At 33.6% G+C, this 19,436-nt stretch overlaps 1 protein-coding gene and 1 long non-coding RNA gene across 3 annotated transcripts in view; one reads left to right on the forward strand and one right to left on the reverse strand.

Annotated features, from left to right (window-relative positions):
* BANK1 (B cell scaffold protein with ankyrin repeats 1) overlaps nucleotides 1-19,436 on the reverse strand; it is a 307,020-nt gene that overhangs the window by 285,859 nt on the left and 1,725 nt on the right. The gene's annotated exons all lie outside the window — the stretch shown is intronic.
* LOC116538933 lies at nucleotides 1,504-15,038 on the forward strand. The gene is made up of 3 exons (XR_004263852.1): nucleotides 1,504-1,924; nucleotides 14,880-14,885; nucleotides 15,027-15,038. It is a non-coding gene; the product is annotated as an uncharacterized LOC116538933 (long non-coding RNA).

Below are 19,436 nucleotides of genomic sequence, written 5' to 3' on the forward strand. Positions count from 1 at the left end.
AATAAAGGCAATATCTGATTTCTCCCTTCCCTTATTCTTTTGTCATATTTCTTAATATTGCTTAACAACTCAAACACAAACATTGCTCAATCCTCACCCCTATACCCAATACATGTCTGTGAACTCTTATGCTAAAAAGTAGCTTTACATTCCATTATATAATAAATGTGCCACATTTCAAAGTACACTGGATTCCATTCAATAGTAATAATATACAAAGTGCATTCATATGAATATCATGGTGTGTTTTTATAGCATTCTTAGTATTACAGTTTAAGAAAAATAATTTTAACTCAAGTTAATGAAAAAACAAAAAATTTAAACTTGAAAAGCCACAGCTAGAGAGTTTAAGAGACTTGCCCAAGGTCACACCAATAGTAAGTCATTAAGCTGGACTTAAATTCACATCATCTACTGTCAACTCTACTTCAAGTATCAAACCATACTGCAGGCAATATTATTGACAAAATGAAATAAAACTCCAGTCCCTTTCTTGAGGTTCCCAACAGACAACAGCATATGACCAGCTGATCAGATTAAAAAGAGAAAAACTTTAGTTTCACCAGCAAATCTAATTTTGCTGTCCTAGTTCTGAGAAAAAGAAAACTGTGTTGGCATTTCCTTTGCTTCTTTGTTCTCTTATTCCTCAATTCAAACTCTTCTTTCCAGAACACAAGATGGTGGCAGTGGTGGAAAAAAGACAGTATGCATAATCATGACTTGAGAGCAATGACCCAACTGGAATACTTAAAAGATTTAAAAATGTCTTTTTCCAGCTTGAATTCCTGAGATTTAGGCAGATCTGAGTGTACAATGAACACTTTTTAGTCCATATTACTAAAATATATAAGTTAGGGATGTAACAAATACCCTCCTGACTAACTGTAATGAGATCTTGCAACTTAATTACATTGGCAAGTGTCTGATTACTACAGTGGCACTAATTTCTTTCAATGGTCTTGTTATGTACAGAAATACATAGGATGTCACATTTTGGAAATATAACTGATTAAAACACAACTTTAGCAAACCCCTTTAAAGAAATTTCATCTCAAAATTTATATTGTATGTAGAAATTGTAAAATATCATAGAAATAGCTTATACTAGAAAATACGTGCATATCAAAACAAAGAATAGGATTGTTTCTACTTATTGGATGCAAGCAAAACCAGTAAGCTAGTAGTCCCCCACCCTCTTCCTGATGTGTGCATCCTCTGCAGCCTTTCTTAGCCAGAAAGGAAATTGCAGACCTAGCAAAGTGTGTCTCCTGCCACCCGCAGAAGCTCCCCAAGGCCTCCTGTGGCCTATGCTCACAGTAAACAAAACTTCTGCACAGAGTTTACAAGATAGCAAATGCTAAAATTCTAGGTAACTCTGAAACAATCCTCAATTCTGTAGCAGTGCTTGGTAACAACTACCTTTCTCCTACAGTGACTACATTGTCTTTTCACAATTTGGTCAAGGATGTACACGCATCAGAACCATTTTTGCGTACTTAATCAAATCAGAATTTCCAGAATTGGGGTTCAGAAAAGGAGCATCAAGTAAGTAAGCATCTTGGTAATTCTTAAGTCTACTCAAGTTTGCAAATCACCGCAGTGTCTTCTTATACTGACAATATTTCCAGTACCATAGTAGATGATTGCAGTCACAAATTTTTTCTCTCTCAAGTTATGCTAATGTAAAAAAAGAAAATAAAGATTTTAGGTTTTTTCTTTGAAGAAAAGAAATTGAAATAGCGCGAATGTTATTTATTAAGAAACCCAACACGTGATTTATTAAATTCACTAAAATCATCAACTTGCCCCAAATTCACTTTAATTCACCAGTGATTTTTGTCAGTTCAGGGCCAAATCACCTATTTAAAGGCGAAGAACACAGTATTTAAAATGAAGCATCTAAACCTTAGATTGCAATTATGATGTTTATCCAAAAGTATAAAAAATAATATAGATGGTGATGGGGGGCATTATAATATATGATTAAACAAAAGCAATTTCGTAAGCGTCGTTAAATTCATACTAACTTTTACAAAGATTGCTTTTTTACTATTTATTTATTCCCACATTACAGGTGTCACATTAGGAAAATTAACAGTTCAGAATTTAGGTACTAACCTGTTTACAAAAGCCAAAGTTAAAAGAGTTAATGTTCAATTATTTTGTCCACGGCTGACATTGTGTACAAGATTGAATACCAAACCCTTTTCTGAACTGAAATAATGAAGCATTGGACATTTCTGGCAGGGTTGCTTTTATTAATATTTGACACTTACATTCAATATTAATATTTGACACTTACTATACAATATAGTAAAATCTATGCATATTTTTAATAAAAATGTGAACCTCTATAAAATGATTTTAGAATATGAAGAATCAGGAACAAATATTCCAATTGTTTACATTTTCTTCTCTCCTATTAAAATATATAGAATACTATCAACAAAAACGTAAGCTCCACATCATATAAATGTTTTAAAGAGAGAGCTATGTAGAGAACATATAAATGTTTTACATTTATTAAATATTAGTAATTCAATTTATCTAATAAATCTCATTGCTTGATTATTTACCTTTAAATATAGTATAGAGAAATAGTAATCCAAATATTAATGTTTCCTTAGATATACATTTTTAATCTGAGTTTGTAAAAATAAGATACTATTATTAACATATTACCAATTGAACTTGAAGATATTCCTATATGTTAATGTGGTTTATAGTTGTAATCAAAGTTGAAAATCTGTAACAGACACTTAAAAATATATACAATTAAAGATACAGCTTATTCTTTGGAACATACTACTTCCAGTCATATTTCATAAAATAACCTTCTTTATCCTTCTATGACTCTAATCTTCATTACACTAGCATTTTTTAGTTCTTACTTGTCACTGGAATTTCCAGACTAGGTATTTTAAAATTCAACAAGATAATTTACCATAATCATTTATAAGTATTACAAAGTTGATAAAATACCTAAATATTAATTCTCTAATCACTTAAATCTATTTATATGTTTATGTAACAGTTATTTAACGATTATAAAGAATAATTTTTCAGATTTTAAGAGATAAAAGATTATAAAGCCCAATTCCTGCCCTTAAAGATTTTTAATTTTTAAAGATTGCCTACCAGGGTTAAAAATGGTTCGTTATCTAAGACACTAAAATAAAGCGGGACCATAAAATAATATTACTGATCTTTTTAAAAGGTTAGAATAATACTGTACATCTAACAAGTTGCCTCTCTTAGAATATTTGGTTTGGGGGCTTGGGTTGGAATGGGGCCTTATTTAATGGAAGCACATAGCACCTAGCACACAGACTTGTAGAAGTTTCATAAAACATTGCAGGAATAGTCCTGATCCTGTCATTTAAAAGCTCTTCAACTTTAGTTAGGTGATTTTCTATACTCTGAGCTTCAGTTGCTTGACCTGAAGTAATGGAGATACTGATCCCTCATTCCTAGAGATAAAATATGAAGCCTGCATGCCTAGTTTAAGACCTGGTGACCATTTGTCATTGATATGTACAGCAGTGAAAATGACAATAATGATGATGATACCTATAATGAAGGCTACCAAAATGCAGTAAATGCCTAATATAAGCTAATGAACGCTCTGATGCTTTATAAGCATTAATTTACTTTAACTTCATAACAATCCTGTGCTTTTCGTATTCCCTTTGGCACTTGTGGAAAATGAGCCAATGATAAAAAAAATTTGTACTAGTAATAAGTATAATAGCAGCAATAGCCAATAGTATTATTGACAAGAATAATTAAACTGGTAAAACCACTGACTGTAAATAAACAATAATGGGATTTTCTTTTATATTTTGTTTGGCTAACAAAACAGTGAATTCCTAAAAAATGTTCTAATAACGAACAAATATATATCTTGCCAAAGATGACTACCTAGGAATAACATTGATATGTTCTTCATATTTTATAAGAGCTTATTTCTTCATGGTTACCTCTAGTTTTTTTAAACTATACTGATGGTGTATAAATGAGGAGGGTCTTATCTGCAGTATTTATGGTACTCTTTGTTTTGCATAGCCCACACATATTTAAATATATGTACATTTCCTAACATCCCTGTAAAAAATTAATCACAAATTTAGTGGATTTAAAGCAACACAAGTTATTATCTTACAGTTTTGAAAGTTAGGAGTTTGAAATAGGCCTCAACTTGACAAAAATCCAGATATTTGCAGGGCTACATTCTTTATGTAGGCCTTAGGGAGGAATATATTTGCTTGAATTTTCAGCTTCTGAAGGTTACCCACAGTTCTTGACCCATGGTCCCATTCCTTCAGCTTCAAGCCGGTCATATTGTGCCGAGTCCTTCTCATGCTGCTGTTTCTCCAGTCCTCACTCTTCGGCCTCCCTCTTTCACTCATAAAGTTCATTGTGATTAAATTGGGCCCACCTGGACAATCCATGGTACTCTCCCTATCTCAAAGTCAGCTGATTAGCAATCTTAATTCTATCTGCAACCTTAATTCTTCTCTGCCATATCGCATGATGTATTCACAGGTCTGGGGCTTAGGACACAGACATCTTCGAAGTACCACTGTTCTGTCTGCCACACCATCTGAACAATGCTTTCCACTATAGTTCCATCTCTTCCTTTCCTAAAGCCTTTTGAAGTAAAATGGATATATATGTGTATCTGTTTCTTTTCACACAGTGTTTGTAGAATAGCCCTGATTAAGTAGCTTAATGATCATTGTTTAGATTTTTCCATGAGTCAAAGCAACTGACACATTAGAAAAATTTTCTAAAAGTCAATTCGTGGGAGTTTGAAAGTTCCTTCAAGAATGCAAAGCATTAGGCAAATGCAAATTATTCTTTCCATTTTTAAAGTACTTTTTATTACTGGCTTTTGTAATACGTATTTTTAACAGTATCCACTTTATTTTTTACATATTTTTATTTCAGTAGTTTTGTGGGGAACAGGTAGTTTTTGGTTACATGGTGAAGCTCTTTAGTGGTTTTGGTGCACCTGTCACCCAAGCAGTGTACACTATACCTAATATGTAGTCTTTTATCCCTCATCCCCCTCCGACTCTTTCGAGCCACCAAAGTCCATCATTCTTATGCCTTTGCATCCTCATAGCTTAGCTCCCATTTATAAGTGAGAACATAAAATATGTTTTTCCATTCCTGAGTTGCTTCACTTAGAATAATGGCCTCCAACTCCACTGAGGTTGCTGGAAAGGCCATTATTTCATTCCATTTTATGACTGAATAGTATTCCACGGTGTGTGTGTGTGTGTATGTATGTATATATATATATATCACCTTTTCTTTACCCACTCATTGATTGATGGGCATTTTATGTTGGTTACATATTTTTGCAATTGCAATATGTCCATGTGTCTTTTTCATATAATAACTTCTTTTCCTTTGGGTAGATATCCAGGAGTGGGATTGCTGGATCAAATGGTAGATCTACTTTTAGTTCTTTAAGGAATCTCCATATTGCTTTCCATAGAGGTTGTACTAGTTTAAATTCCCACAAGCAGTGTAAAAGTGTTCACTTTTCACATTGACATCAACATTTTTTTTTTAAATTTTAATTATGGCCATTCTTGCAGGAGTAAGGTATTATCTCATTGTGGTTTTAATTTGCATTTCCCTGATAATTAGTGATGTTAAGCATTTTTATATGTTTGTTGGCTATTTGTATATCTTCTTTTGAGAATTATCTATTAATGTCCTATGCCCACTTTCTGTTGGGATTTTTCTTTTCTTGCTGATTTGTTTGAGTTCCTTGGAGATTCTGGGTATTAGTCCTTTGTCAGACACATTGTTTGAAAATATTTTCTCCTACTCTGTGGATTTTCTGTTTACTCTGCTGATTAATCACAACTGTATAACAACTTTGATGATTTTAAATGACCTAATGGTAATCATTAAAGACACAATTTTTCTAGCTTCCATTGCAGATATTTCACTTCCTGTTACTTAACTCACCTACAAGGACCTTGAAAGTAGCAAAATTCTATAAATTTTTACTTCTATCATTTGGAAATTGTGCTTGTCTGTTCTGTCCCTTGGAAAAATGTCTCTATGTTGATCTATTAGCAGGTGACAATATCATATTTTATGTTGCATGTTTTTTTATCAAAAAACTAGAACCTTATTTAAAAAATGAAAATGCCTATGTGGGAGGAAATTCTTTCCGATATAGGTATAAATATATATTTGCAGGAGAATTAAATGAGTTTATTTCAGATAAACATATAGTGGTTAAGAGACCAGGCTTTTAAGTCAGGCTGTCCTGCATTTTATTTTTTTTTTTTTTTTTTTTTTTTTTTTTTGTGATAGAGTCTTGCTCTGTCACCCAGACTGGAGTGCAGTGGCGTGATCTCCACTCACTGCAACCTCAGCCTCTCGGGTTCAAGTGATTCTACTGCCTCAGCCTCCCAAGTAGCCATGTAGTCTCATGCCTGGGACTACAGGCATGCAGCACAACACCCGGCTAAATTTTTTTATATTTTTAGTACAGAAGGCATTTCACCATGTTGGCCAGGCTGATCTCGATCTCCCGACCTCAGGTGATCACCCAACTTGGCCTCCCAAAGTGCTGGGATTACAGGCATAAACCACTGTGCCTGGCCTTGAATTTTAAAAATCCAGCTCTATCACTGACTAACTATATGGGCTGAAGCAAATAAAGAACCTCATTGTGCCTAGATTTCCAACTTGTAACACATGGATAACACTACCTATGGAATCAGTATTGTGAGAATTAAGGAAGATAAAATATCCTGCTGCTGACAAAACTTTGTTTCAACTTTCTGGAAAGTGAAGTCTCCTTTTGGAGAACAGTGGGAGGGATGCAATCTCCACACAGTAACAGGGAGTCACCGAGGGAGAAAGTCTCTTTAAGAATATTTATCCAATCCTGATGACTTCCAGGACAATGTCTCGGTTTGGTGCTCCTGGTTCCCCATGAACTTCAACACTACCAAAGAGAGGGAACTTTATTCCCAGAATCTGTTCTCAGCTATAATTTTTTCAACACCATTTTGTTTTCAATCTGTATGTTTGTATATTTGCCTTCTAATTATGGCAGTAATGATTTTATTTATGGTAGTGATATAAAGTGCTTCTTGAAAATATATGAAATTAAAGCTAAAAAAAAAAAAAAGTCAGTCTAAGAAAAACTTTTCTTGTAGAAAATGACAGGTAGAATAACCAAAAATTGAGGAAGGTCTTATGAGAATAACTAAAACTTGCAAAGCACAGTCCCAAGGGGGCAGTACTCATGACTGCCTTCTGAAATGACTGGTGATTTTCTGGAATAGCAGTTATGCATCAGGAGTCACCTCTGGTAGCTAAAGAAAACACTCTTAGCTGTTGCTTGTCCTTGCTAACTAGTTCTCATGGCTGAATTATTCAGATTTTTGTAAGCTTAGGGTTTTTGAGTCATCTGATATTGGGTTAAGTTAAAGATTAAAAAAACTTGTTCTGTTCTTATTTCACTTAAATACAGTCCCTGAGGGCAGTAGCCACCTTTTGTATATCCCCTGAATTGAGCACAGGAGTACAAGAATAAATGGTTGAAGAATGAATAAGTGATGGATAATTATCCCTGCATATGATTATGGGGCCTTTAGTTTACTCTTTCTCAAGGAATATCCTAAATTCCAAATGCTGAGCAAAAGGTATTTTCATCTCTGAAGCGTTATTTTGTTAAGATGAAAGATCAACTGAATTACTATTATGCACCATTTATTATGAACCAAGTATTCCCATGGATAATTAATGTGAATATCAATATACAGCATATTGCCTCTCCTAGGCATCAGAGAGGCTGCATACCTGGCAAAGGTGAAGTTCTGTTGGTGACACAGCCAAGCCTTCATCCTGTGCTTATTCAACTTCAAATCCAGTACAATGTATTTCTACGTTATTAAGAACTACTCTTCTGTAGATTAACTAATAATAAGCCATACATGGAGGAAGATCTATCCCATTATTCAATAAATCATTGAGGATTTTTATTTCTATTTTGTTTTTAAACACTGTATAATAGATTGATATGGAGCAAGAGCAAAACTAAAATATTGAAAAATGATACCTCGCCAAACAGCCATGAAAATGTAACATTAAAGCATGTACAAATATTAAAGCTATAAAACTGAACAAGCAAAACTAATAAAAGGTATTTAAAAAAACCTAGAAGTATGTATATGACAGTTTCTTTCTAGTTTTGCTGTCATTATTACATATATTTAATTTTGTTCATGCATTATTTTAGAAAAAGAAAAATATAAAACATATTAATATTCTAGGCACAATTAGAGGATATTAAATTTCATTTGCATTTAGACTCTAATCACACTTTTTCTACTTGCCCTAGAAGATATTATAGTTTGCTAAATATTCAAAGCATATTAAAAGATTATAGGTATCTTACCAAAAATAACTATACTGTTATCAGATTAAAAGCTAATTTCATATTGGAAAATACCTTAAAATTATCTTTGTGTAAAAGGCTTCATGAATTTTAAATATTTTTTCATAATCAAACGAAGCCCTTCTGCAAACTAAAGAATTTGAAAAAGATGGCACAACCAGGTATTAGTTTAAGATTGGATATAAGAACTCTAGGGCTGTTCAGACATATGGCATTCAGAAATGGCTACAACTTTGTCCTTTTTTATATACTTAATTAGCTTCTGTAATGTCACTCTTGATATTAGCTAGCCAGCCAGCATCTATTAATGTGCTTATGTCTATTGAATTGATGCCAGAAGTTACCCTTTTCTTTAAAGAGCATCCCGTCTGTTTGAATAATAAAGCTATTGTCATATTCATGTTATGTTCTAAGTGTCCTGTTAAGTTAGTCAACTTATAAGACATAAAATTCATTCTTATCTAAATTATTTGCATTTATTTAAGTTGATGTCATTTTAGGTGAAAAATATTTCAACAATAATTTACTTGGAATACTCTTAACAGCCCATATATTTGCTTCAAACATGTTTCATTGACAAACATTTCTAACATGAAAAAAATCTGTTAACAGGCACTGTAGTCAAATTGCTCTTAATTTTGGAATATGTTGATGTATGAAATCCCAATATTTAAATGAGATGTCATTACATGGTTTACATGATTATTAAAATAGTGGCAGATTTATATAGTGAAATATCTTCAAAATAATTTGATTAGTTGAGATGCACACATGTTATTTAACTGCATAAACACACACATTCAAAATATTCTTATACAATTGACCCTTGAACAATGCAGGGGTTGGGGCAATGACCCCTGAGAAGTTGAAAATCCCATACAACTTTTGATTCCTCAGAAACTCAACTGCTGCAGACTAGAAGCTTCACCAATAACATAAGCAACCTATCAATAGATATTGTGTATTTTATATGTATAATATACTATATTCTTACTATAAAGTAAGCTAGAGAAAAGAAAGTGTTATTAAGAAAGTCATAAGATAAAATACATTTACAATACTGTACTGTAAGTTTACATCATCTGTTTATAGGATGAATCGCCTACCATTTGAAATGGTGGGCAACTGCAGCTACACACCTCAATCTACAGTATGTAGCAAACAAATCACCTTTTGCTTGTAATGTCATGACTTTTCTCTTCCTCTTGGGAGTACTACCAGCATCACTAGTGGTACTTCCTATGAGTCCCATGGCATTATTCAAGCTTTATAGTATTGCACTGAACAAGATGAAAAACACACAGAACCATGAGACATCTCTCCGTACTGTGACATGCAATTTACCAAACTACTCACTCAGAGATGATTGTCATCACACATCATATTAAGCAGATACTCCCAACACATGATCTCACTCCAATAGCAACAGGAGGCAGCCATAAAATTATTACAGCAGCACAGTATGTGCTACAGTTAATTTAATACAGTTATGATTTAATACTGCATCTTTATATTTGCTTAAATTCTTCTTAAATGTGAATAACAACATGTATGGTCTGTAAGTGTTTGTGTGACTAAGTTTTGATAGATGTTAACTTGTTATCATATATTTGTATATATTTTAAGGTAGTAAATAACAAAACAGGCTAGTATTGACATAATGTTATACATTCATGACATACCTTTTTCTTATTTTTAAAAAAATTTCTAGGCTATCCAGTTCATCAGCAAGCTTTTACAAATTGCAGCAAATATCCAAAGAACTTCCAATATACTTATTGAAAAAAATCCACATATAAGTAGGCCCATGAAGTTCAAACTGGTGTTTTCAAGAGTCAAGTGTATTTACAATTCTCTATGTACTTTCCTGCTTCCATTTCATTCACACACACTTTATTTTCCCTAATAACCACCTTCTCATTTCCTCTTATTTTCACTAGCACAACCCTCACTCACCCCAACTGAATAACTGGAATTAATCATAAAGGAATTAAAGAAACAAGCAAATTGCATATGGCCTAGTCAGTCTACCAATGCCATTTTACCTACTATAGTCCCTCGATTTTCTGTTCCTATTAGTTTTCCTCTCTCACACTCAATGAAAATATGGCCACAAATAATTAATCAAAACTTTATTTACACTATGGTATGCATAATACTAAAGAAAATATAACTAAAAGCAGTACTATCAATTTCTGGTTGAAAGAATCATTCTCTCAAGAACTGGTTGCCATTTAACAGAGAAGACAAATTTATTCAAAAAAACATTTCTCTATCAATGTTGAGACAACAGTGCATCCGACAGTTAAATAAATATTTGTGAAACAATGTGTTAGAGGAAACTGAAGAGACATTGTTAGTTACAAAATCTCTCACACACTGAAATATTCTACTATGCATATTCAGAATATTTCATCACTGAATTTTTTTTTTTACCAAAGAACATACAGTATATGCTACAGAACATGGTTTGGGCAACAGAGTATTAAAGGAATAAAGCCCTGGAAGTCTGTGTTCACATATTTCAGGAACTATCATGTAAGAAAAGTATGAGTTGACTTTCGCAATGCCTCACATGACAAGTCACCTACTCACCCAGCAACAGCCATAATTATCAATTACAGAGCACCAATTTTATTCCAAGTGTACTATCTTTATTTTTCATCTTTCCACAGGAAAAAACATGAGGTATAGAGAGGTCTTGTAATGAAGTTACATAAGGTCCTACAACCGCTAAGTGAAGCATCCATTAGATCATTTCTGCAACAGATCAGAATATGATTCTAAGATATTATTACCACATACAAACACAAAACACATCCTAAGTGAAAGCAGAAATGTAATGTGGGCTAATTGCTAACTTCTTAGCAGACTAGTCCTCATAAAAGATATAAAAGCTGCCCCTGTTTTCTTTCCATAATTATAAATGCTTCCTAATTACCCATATGTTGCTCCAAAACAGAAATTTGTGGAAGGGAAACTTTCTATTTCTGTTGACCTGCACAGATCTAGGTGATACATTGTATATATTTATACCCTATAGAGAATAAATTACTTCAGGCATCATTTAGGCAATTCTGAATATGTCACTGAAGCTTTATTCACAGAACTATATCAACTATTACTCTTTTACCTGTATGATGATATTAGAAATGCCATCATCATCAAAATCATTAAGACAGGAGGTAAGTACTGGGAAGGGTGTGGTCCCTTTAAGTGATACAGAAAGTAGGAAGGGAAGTGCTGTGAGAGGAGGGTGTGCTCCCTGCCTAGGGCTCTACTCACAGGCCTGTGCCCATGGACCTAGGTAAGGACAGGCATTATTATTTTCCTGCCCAAATATTGCATTTCCCAAGATCACCCTGGCCTGCCACACCCTCATTCTGTGCCTAAAAAGACCCTCAAGACCCTAGCAGGCAGACACACAGGAGGCTGGACTTCGAGAGGGATGCACTGGTGTCTTCAGCCAAGACAAGAAACAGAAGCTATGAAAGAAAAGTATATTTGACACAATGAGTGTTAAAAAATGTTCAACAGCAGTAAATATTACAATCAAAATTATTTAACAAATAAGTGATAAATTAAGAAAAATATTTGTGATGCATAAAACAAAGTTTAAATTTTAAATATGCAATATGGTCTCACAAGTTTTTAAGACAAAAAGCACAAGAGAAACATGACTAAATGATGTGAATATGTATCACACAAGAAACCAAAATGCCAAAGAAATATATGAAAATGGCCGAATTTCAAGAAACAAATGCTAATTAAAATAATGGCAAACTATCACTATGAAAATGCCTTGTGTGGTGAGCGTGAATACACAGAGGTTCTCTGTAAACTGCTTGAGGAATTGTAAACTTTGCTCATATTCTTGTGAGAGTAACCTGATAATATATATTCAACAATATGCCATGAGAGAGAAATAATATCTCTAATTTATTTCATTTGACTTTTTTCTGAAAGCTGAGAGCATTGCTATCCAACAGAAAATTTAATTCAAATCACAAATGCAAGACACATATGTAGTTTTAATGTTTTTAACAAACATATTGCAATAAATAAAAAGTAAATTATAATAATACTAATTTTATTTCACCAAATAAATTCAAAATAGTATCGTCTTAACATGCAGTTAACATAAAAATTCTTTAGAGATTTTATATTCTATTTTTTGTGCTAAGTCTTTGAAAACTGGTGTGTATTTTACATTTATAGCACATCATATTTGAACCAGACATATTTTAAATTCTCAACAGCCACATGTCTAGTGGCTACAGTCTTAGGTAGCAAAGGATACAGTTTTTGCCCATCAGAATATAGAAAACATATAAGATTATAGCAATCTGACATGACAGAAAAAATCTGCACTTTGGGAGGCCGAGACAGGCAGATCACCTGAGGTCAGGAGTCTGAGACCAGCCTGGCCAAAATGGCGAAATCCCATCTCCACTACTGAAAATACAAAAATTAGCTGGGTGTGTTGGCAGGCACCTGTATTCCCAGCTATTCGGGAGGCTGAGGCAGGAGAACTGCTTGAACTCAGGAAGCAGAGGTTGCAGTGAGCCAAGATTGTACCATTGTACCCCAGGCTGGGTAACAAGAGCGAGATTCCATTTCAAAAAAAAAAAAAAAAATTTAAGAAAAATCTTGTATGAAACAACGTGTAACAAGAATTGCCTGAATTTATATTATCAACCTGTTTGAATGTGTTTTTATCTAGCAATAGTCAGTCTCTTGGATTGAGACAGGAAGAATAGAGGTAGAAAGACTTATTCAGGGGTAAAGCTTTATCAAGTAGTTGCGACAGTAAAATAGATGGATCAAGGAGTCAAAGCAAATGCAGACAGGATTTTAATGAAAATGAATGGATTCCAATTTGGATAAAAAAGGAAGGGATGATATATAGAAAGTAAAGCTAAGGAATAATTTAACACTGTACCAATGTTTTCACAGACACAAGTATCAGCTATTTATTCTCCATTAAGATCAATACTAAAAAACAAAAAAGGGAAAAAAGGAAAGAGGAGAGGAATGGAAAGACGAGAAGGAAGAGCTCCAGAAATATGCAAGAAGGAATTAAAAAAAGAGAGAGACAAAAATCCTTAAACACATAAGAAAATTGACATATTAAAATGTATTACTAATGGAATTCATGGAGCTCTTCTCTAAAAGTTTTTATAGCAGAAAATCCCCCTTTGGTGTGATGCCATCAGCTTTTGAGAACAATTAAATTGGTGCGGTGACACTGATCATAAAGCAATAATGAAAGTAAAGGCCTTTCCTTGACACCGTATCTCCAGCTGCTTCTCAGACAGCCATATTTCTAAAGGGAATCTTGATGGCCTCCACCACCTTACCTTCTTCCACTCATTCACATTCAGCTCTTATCCCCTTTATTAAAGCTACTTACCTCTCTCTAAGGTTACATGTAAGTTTCATGATGCCAAATGTATTGGCTAAATTTCAGTCTTCAATTTGCCTGACCTATCAAAAGAATTTGGTCCAGTTCACCATTTTTACCTTCCTGAAACTTTCTATTTTTGAATTCTTGTCACTACATTTTTGTTTTCCTTCTTTTCTCCTTAGCCTCTCCCCAGTCATATGGAGCAACTCCTCCCTCTCTACCAACACTGAAAGGTTTGCTTTCCACAGATCTCTATCCCAGGTCATCTTTTCTATGTTATCCTATTTATTGTTGGAGTTTTAAATACAACATTTTTCTTAATTTTCTATCTCCAGCCTGAACCCCCTTTCTGACATCCAGATCCTAATATCTAACTGCTTACTTGATATCTTAATGACTATTTCTCATGCTCCTCAAATGTAACAGATCTGAAATTGAAATAATGTTCTCTCATGCCCTCCCAGTGTCCTCTTGCTCCTTCAATCCTTTCCAGTGGAGTAAATGACACATTCATGATCCTCCCAGGTTTACAGATCACAACCCTAGGCATCATTCACATTTCTTTCCCCCTCAGACTTCAAATCTACTATATCACAAGAGGTATGCAAGTAGTAGTTCTTAATAAATCCGTCCACTTCTCCCTGTATTTTCACTGGTTGCAAACCCCTAATTGTTTGCCAACTTCCATCACTGCCCTTTTTGCAAATAATTGTATCAGTAGCAGCTGATGTGATCTTCTAACACAAATCTAATCATGCCATCCCTCATTAAAAACTCTTCAAGAGCTCCTCATTATACTTGGGGAATTTTTGCACAAATTTATGCAATTAGGTTTGGGTTTACTTTTCCGATTCTTCTCCTCACTCATTGTAATAACATTGTGAGTGTAGCCTTGTCACATCTTGAAGACTTTTTGTCATTCTTTGCTCATACCTTCACTGACATCATTGGACTTAACTGATCACAGTTGAACATTAATTTGTTCCTGTCTCTGAAGTTTAGCAAAAGCACACTGAATTCTTGTTTTCTAAGGTGAATGTTAATAACATACCATGTGTAACTTAATGGAGATACTATACTTTCTACTCCATTGCTCCATTGCAGAAAAATATGTTGATAAAAGACTAATCTCTAATATACAGTGCTTGTATTGCTTCATACTAATATTAATCCACTGAGATTGTATATAAAGTTTTCATAATGGCCTGTTCATGGTGCCATTATTTCTTCATATGCCAGGGGGGCTGAAGATGACCCCTAGTTTTATATCTCAGCTTCCTCTTTTATTAAGTAAATATGTTTTGTGACATTTACTAAGATAAATGCCTCAGCCATTATTTCACTAATATATGCCTCAATTTAAATATATTTTTTAAATTTGCCAGAAATAGTATCCTATAAAATATTCGGGTGAGTAAAAATATCCTGTTAACAAAACATGGGAAAATATTGTTGTTATAAATTTATGGCTACAAAATTTGAAGCTCTAAACCTTTTAATAGTGTGTAATTCTTGTAATACAAACCTTTGAGTGAATTATTTTCTCTCCAGCTCTAGGGATTTAAGTTTGAAAACCTAAAAATAAATGCATGGACGTTCTTCAAATTTCACTAATAAAGCCAGGACACTCTAGATGTACTCATCTGCAGGACCACCTGACTTACTCATACTCTATTCCTAGCACATGAAAGGAATAGACTTAAGTCTCAGATTGTTTAATTTTCAATGGAAGATATGTAGCAGACTCATTTTAACCATAACAACAACTTTCTAAAACAGAAGGTGATAGGAACAGAAGTGGCAGTTTTTGAGAAATAAAGGCACACTAGCCCAAACATTTTTTTCCTCCCAAAAAGAGAAATTCACTCAAAGTAGCTCATGTAAGGAGAAGATAATTATAAGGACACTATAAACAATTTCATGGACAGATAAGACCAGAAAAACAAGTGCAGCTGCTCTGTAACTAGAAAGTCAGAAATTGGGACCACTCCCTTTGTCTTTCAGTCTCTTCAGTTCTCTCATCACAGCTTCTTTCTGTTTATCCATCTTAAACACGAGGCAACTAGCTGTCATCTTATACTGTTTATTGGATCTTCCATTGAAAATAATCTCATCTTTTGTCTATCTTCTACTGACAAGAATCTTTTATTCTTTTGTTTAGTAAGACAAAAGGACTTTGTGGCTTATACAGATAAGATATGTGGCTTGTTCTTATACAGATTTAACAAATCTGTATAAGCCTGACAACGCCTGGCACTGGCCATTAAGCAATCAGTTGGCTGGCTTGCATCATGTGCCTACTCTTGGCACAGCTGACTGTTTCTGGGAATCTGAATGATTATCATTATTCTACTTGATTTACATGGCTGTGGGTCTATAGGACATGATAAAGGAAAGGTCTCTGACCTACAAATAAGTACTTAAAGTGGTGAAAGTTCTAAGCTTTTATTGAGAAATTTCGAAAGGATTAAGGAATTCTCGAATTAATTGAAACCAGAGTAGATTTTGCCTCAATTTTATCTCACTCACTTTTTACAATAGTGACCTAATATTTACTAACTGTACTAAAAAGACATTCATCTCCCAATATTTTAAACTGTATCAATATATTAACTGTAAATAAATGTGATCAATAGAAAATGTGTAATCTTAGAGATTCTTCAGACAGTAACAAGAAATATTCTACAACTGCCATTTCAAAGATCTTATAGAATCATGCCCTTTTGTGTTTCTCCCTCTCCCATCCCAGAAAAGAAACATGGTGACTTAAAAATGTCACCTTTAACAGTTTAGAAAAGCTTTTATAGATGCAGGAACACGGTGAATTATTGAATATTTTCATATAACTATGCTGAACAACAGGACTTCTTGTCCAGAGTAGACACTACTCTTCTGACACCCTCACTTATTAACTAGTATGATTCCCATTTCATATGAATTCAAAGTAGAAACACAATAAACAGAAGTTATTACAAGAAGGCCAAAATTTCAAGTTGTCTTGACACCATATTATTCCTCTGAAATTTAGACATGATCCTGTAACTAAAAAGGAATGAGAATATTGTTCCTGACCAAAGGACAAAGCTTTGTTCTCAGCATGTATCAGATCAAAAAAATGAGGCATACAGTAAATGGAATTCCAAGTCAGGGACTGTTCTTATACTTTTCAGCATGTCTTTACAACGTAGAATACATAGAAAAACAAAGTAGTGGGTATTAATAATACAGGAAAATGGCAGAGACACTTAAAAGAAACAAAGATATGATACACAGTATGATAAAACATAAAAACATATTTTAATAAACTAATTATAAAGGAAATCTTGTAAAAGATCACAAAGCATTGATTAATTACTCTTCATGATTACAGAGGAAAGTCATCTTTCTGGATTATTTCAGTACAGAACACTTAGAAATAACAAAGAGATTTCAATTCAGGGGTAAATGTCTAAAAGGCTCATTATTTTTCACTGACTGAAAAATAATTACTGGAGGGGTATAATTACATATGATATCTGATATTTTCATGACCTGGACTATTTCAGTATTTGCACTAAAACTTAGATACCATTCTTTATATTTAAAACAGGAAAGAATCACAGGCCAAATAATAACTTACTTTTTAAATAATAATTAATGGAATGTTTGCTCTTTCTATTCTTATTTCATAGCTATCTCCAAAATTATTCTAAGATACTCTATATTCTATGAAGAAAGCAACAGATTAGTAAGAGTAACTTAAGTGATTAAGCAACAACCATTTAAACCCTTAAAACATGATTTATTTTGTCAGTAATGATGTTCCTCATTTTAGATTAGAATTTTGTTTTAACCCTTAAGTAAATATTTTGGTAACATAGGTTCTTCATCTTCTTCTAAGTTGACGTATTCTGTAATTTTTCTGTTTGCTGCTTATTTTTTCAAATATATCTGTATATTATGTAAACTGAGTCATAACTGGTATTCTGAGATACGAAAAAACACAGCCTGCTCTCATTTTGTCCCATTAAATTCATTCTTTATTCTTTCCTGCAGCTTCTCTAGTTTAATGCACTTTTAAATCAACCTATCCTTAATTCTTCTCATTACAAATTTCTTTTTTTCTCCTCTCAGAACTATTCACCACATTATATCCCCAGGATATGGCAGTATCTTAAGAGAAGACGCCATACCTCCTAATTTTTTTTTATACGAGAGCTTGATTGCTTCATCCATTAAGTTGTCCCCAAGTCAGTATGAGACAATCAGTATAAGGCAGTTTTTCAATAAGAACTCTCACCCTTGTATAAGCAAATATGACACTATTGATCAATGACCTAAGAATTAATATAACAACTAGCATGTATAAGGCAATTACTATTTGTTATGAGATCTGAAAAGGACTTCACCTGCATTTTCTCATTTAATCCCCAAAACAACTCTCAAATAAAGGCTATTTCCTTAGTGGAACAAATGTAGGACATTGGCTATGTTGGAAGATTGCAGTCAAAGCAAAAAGCTTCAAATCTTTAAGAACTTCAAGCTAGAGGGGAGAGATCTAGACAAATCATGTTCCTCACAAACTACGTATAAGCATCCAGCATAAGGTGAGACAGTCTAAATGCTAGTTCCACCCTTTCATGCTTTCTGTTCTTAGCAAATTAGTTATTGAACTTTCATCAGATGCATCAAATTATATAAATAAAAATTAAAAATATATATATATATATGAGGTGGAGAAAAATCTGTGCTTTAATAAATAATCACTCCCTAATGAAAACAGCAGTTAAAATTAAATTTTAAAAATCATTAGTTTTAGAATAAAACAGGAATAATCTCTCTTTTGGACATTGGTAAGCAATATCTAGTTAAATACAAACCAGAAAATACATGCTAAGTGGAATTTTCACCCATTGTGCATCATTTTTACCATGTTTTGGAACTGGGTATTATATTTTTCTTGCTTCCATTAAAAAACATGTTGGATACTCAACAGTTAATAAATCTCTGATGGCAATATACACTAATGCTGTCCAGCAGTACATTCTATCTACTTCTAGAAATTTATCTTCCTAGGCAGGAAACAGCATTTACCATTTTACACTCTTATTATTATACATGACTTTGGGGGGGGAATAAAAATTTTTAAGTTAATGAATGAGTGATCTTCATGTAATTACTAGTTAAGAAATCATGAGCAACTCACACTCTGGATCTCAGTGGTCTTTTCTCTAAATGAGGCAGTTGGACAAATTGACCCCCAATGTACCATATTAAGATACTCTTTGCTGTTGTGGAGAAGCATGCCCAAAGCAGACAGACAGACAGAGGGAGAGACCAGAGAGAGAGAGGTGGGGGGGACAGAGGCAGAAAGAGGGAGCTCTCCATAAAAAAAAAAATACTGGATTAATAAAAGCTAGAAGATTACTCATAACAAGAATATGGGCATGGGATAATGTCAAAAGACAACTCGTTGTTAGAAAAGTTTCATCATTTTGACCAAAAAGGAAGTAACTGAAGCAAGTGATAAATACTGTATGGAGAAGGACCCAAGGAGATGGGGAGGGTGGAGCGGTGGGGGGGGTGGGAGAGGAGTGGAGGGGTGGGGGG

The sequence above is a fragment of the Sapajus apella genome, unplaced genomic scaffold (genome assembly GCF_009761245.1).
Source record: "Sapajus apella isolate SASKATOON/1434 unplaced genomic scaffold, GSC_monkey_1.0 scaffold124, whole genome shotgun sequence".
NCBI classification, from domain to species: Eukaryota; Metazoa; Chordata; class Mammalia; order Primates; family Cebidae; genus Sapajus; species Sapajus apella.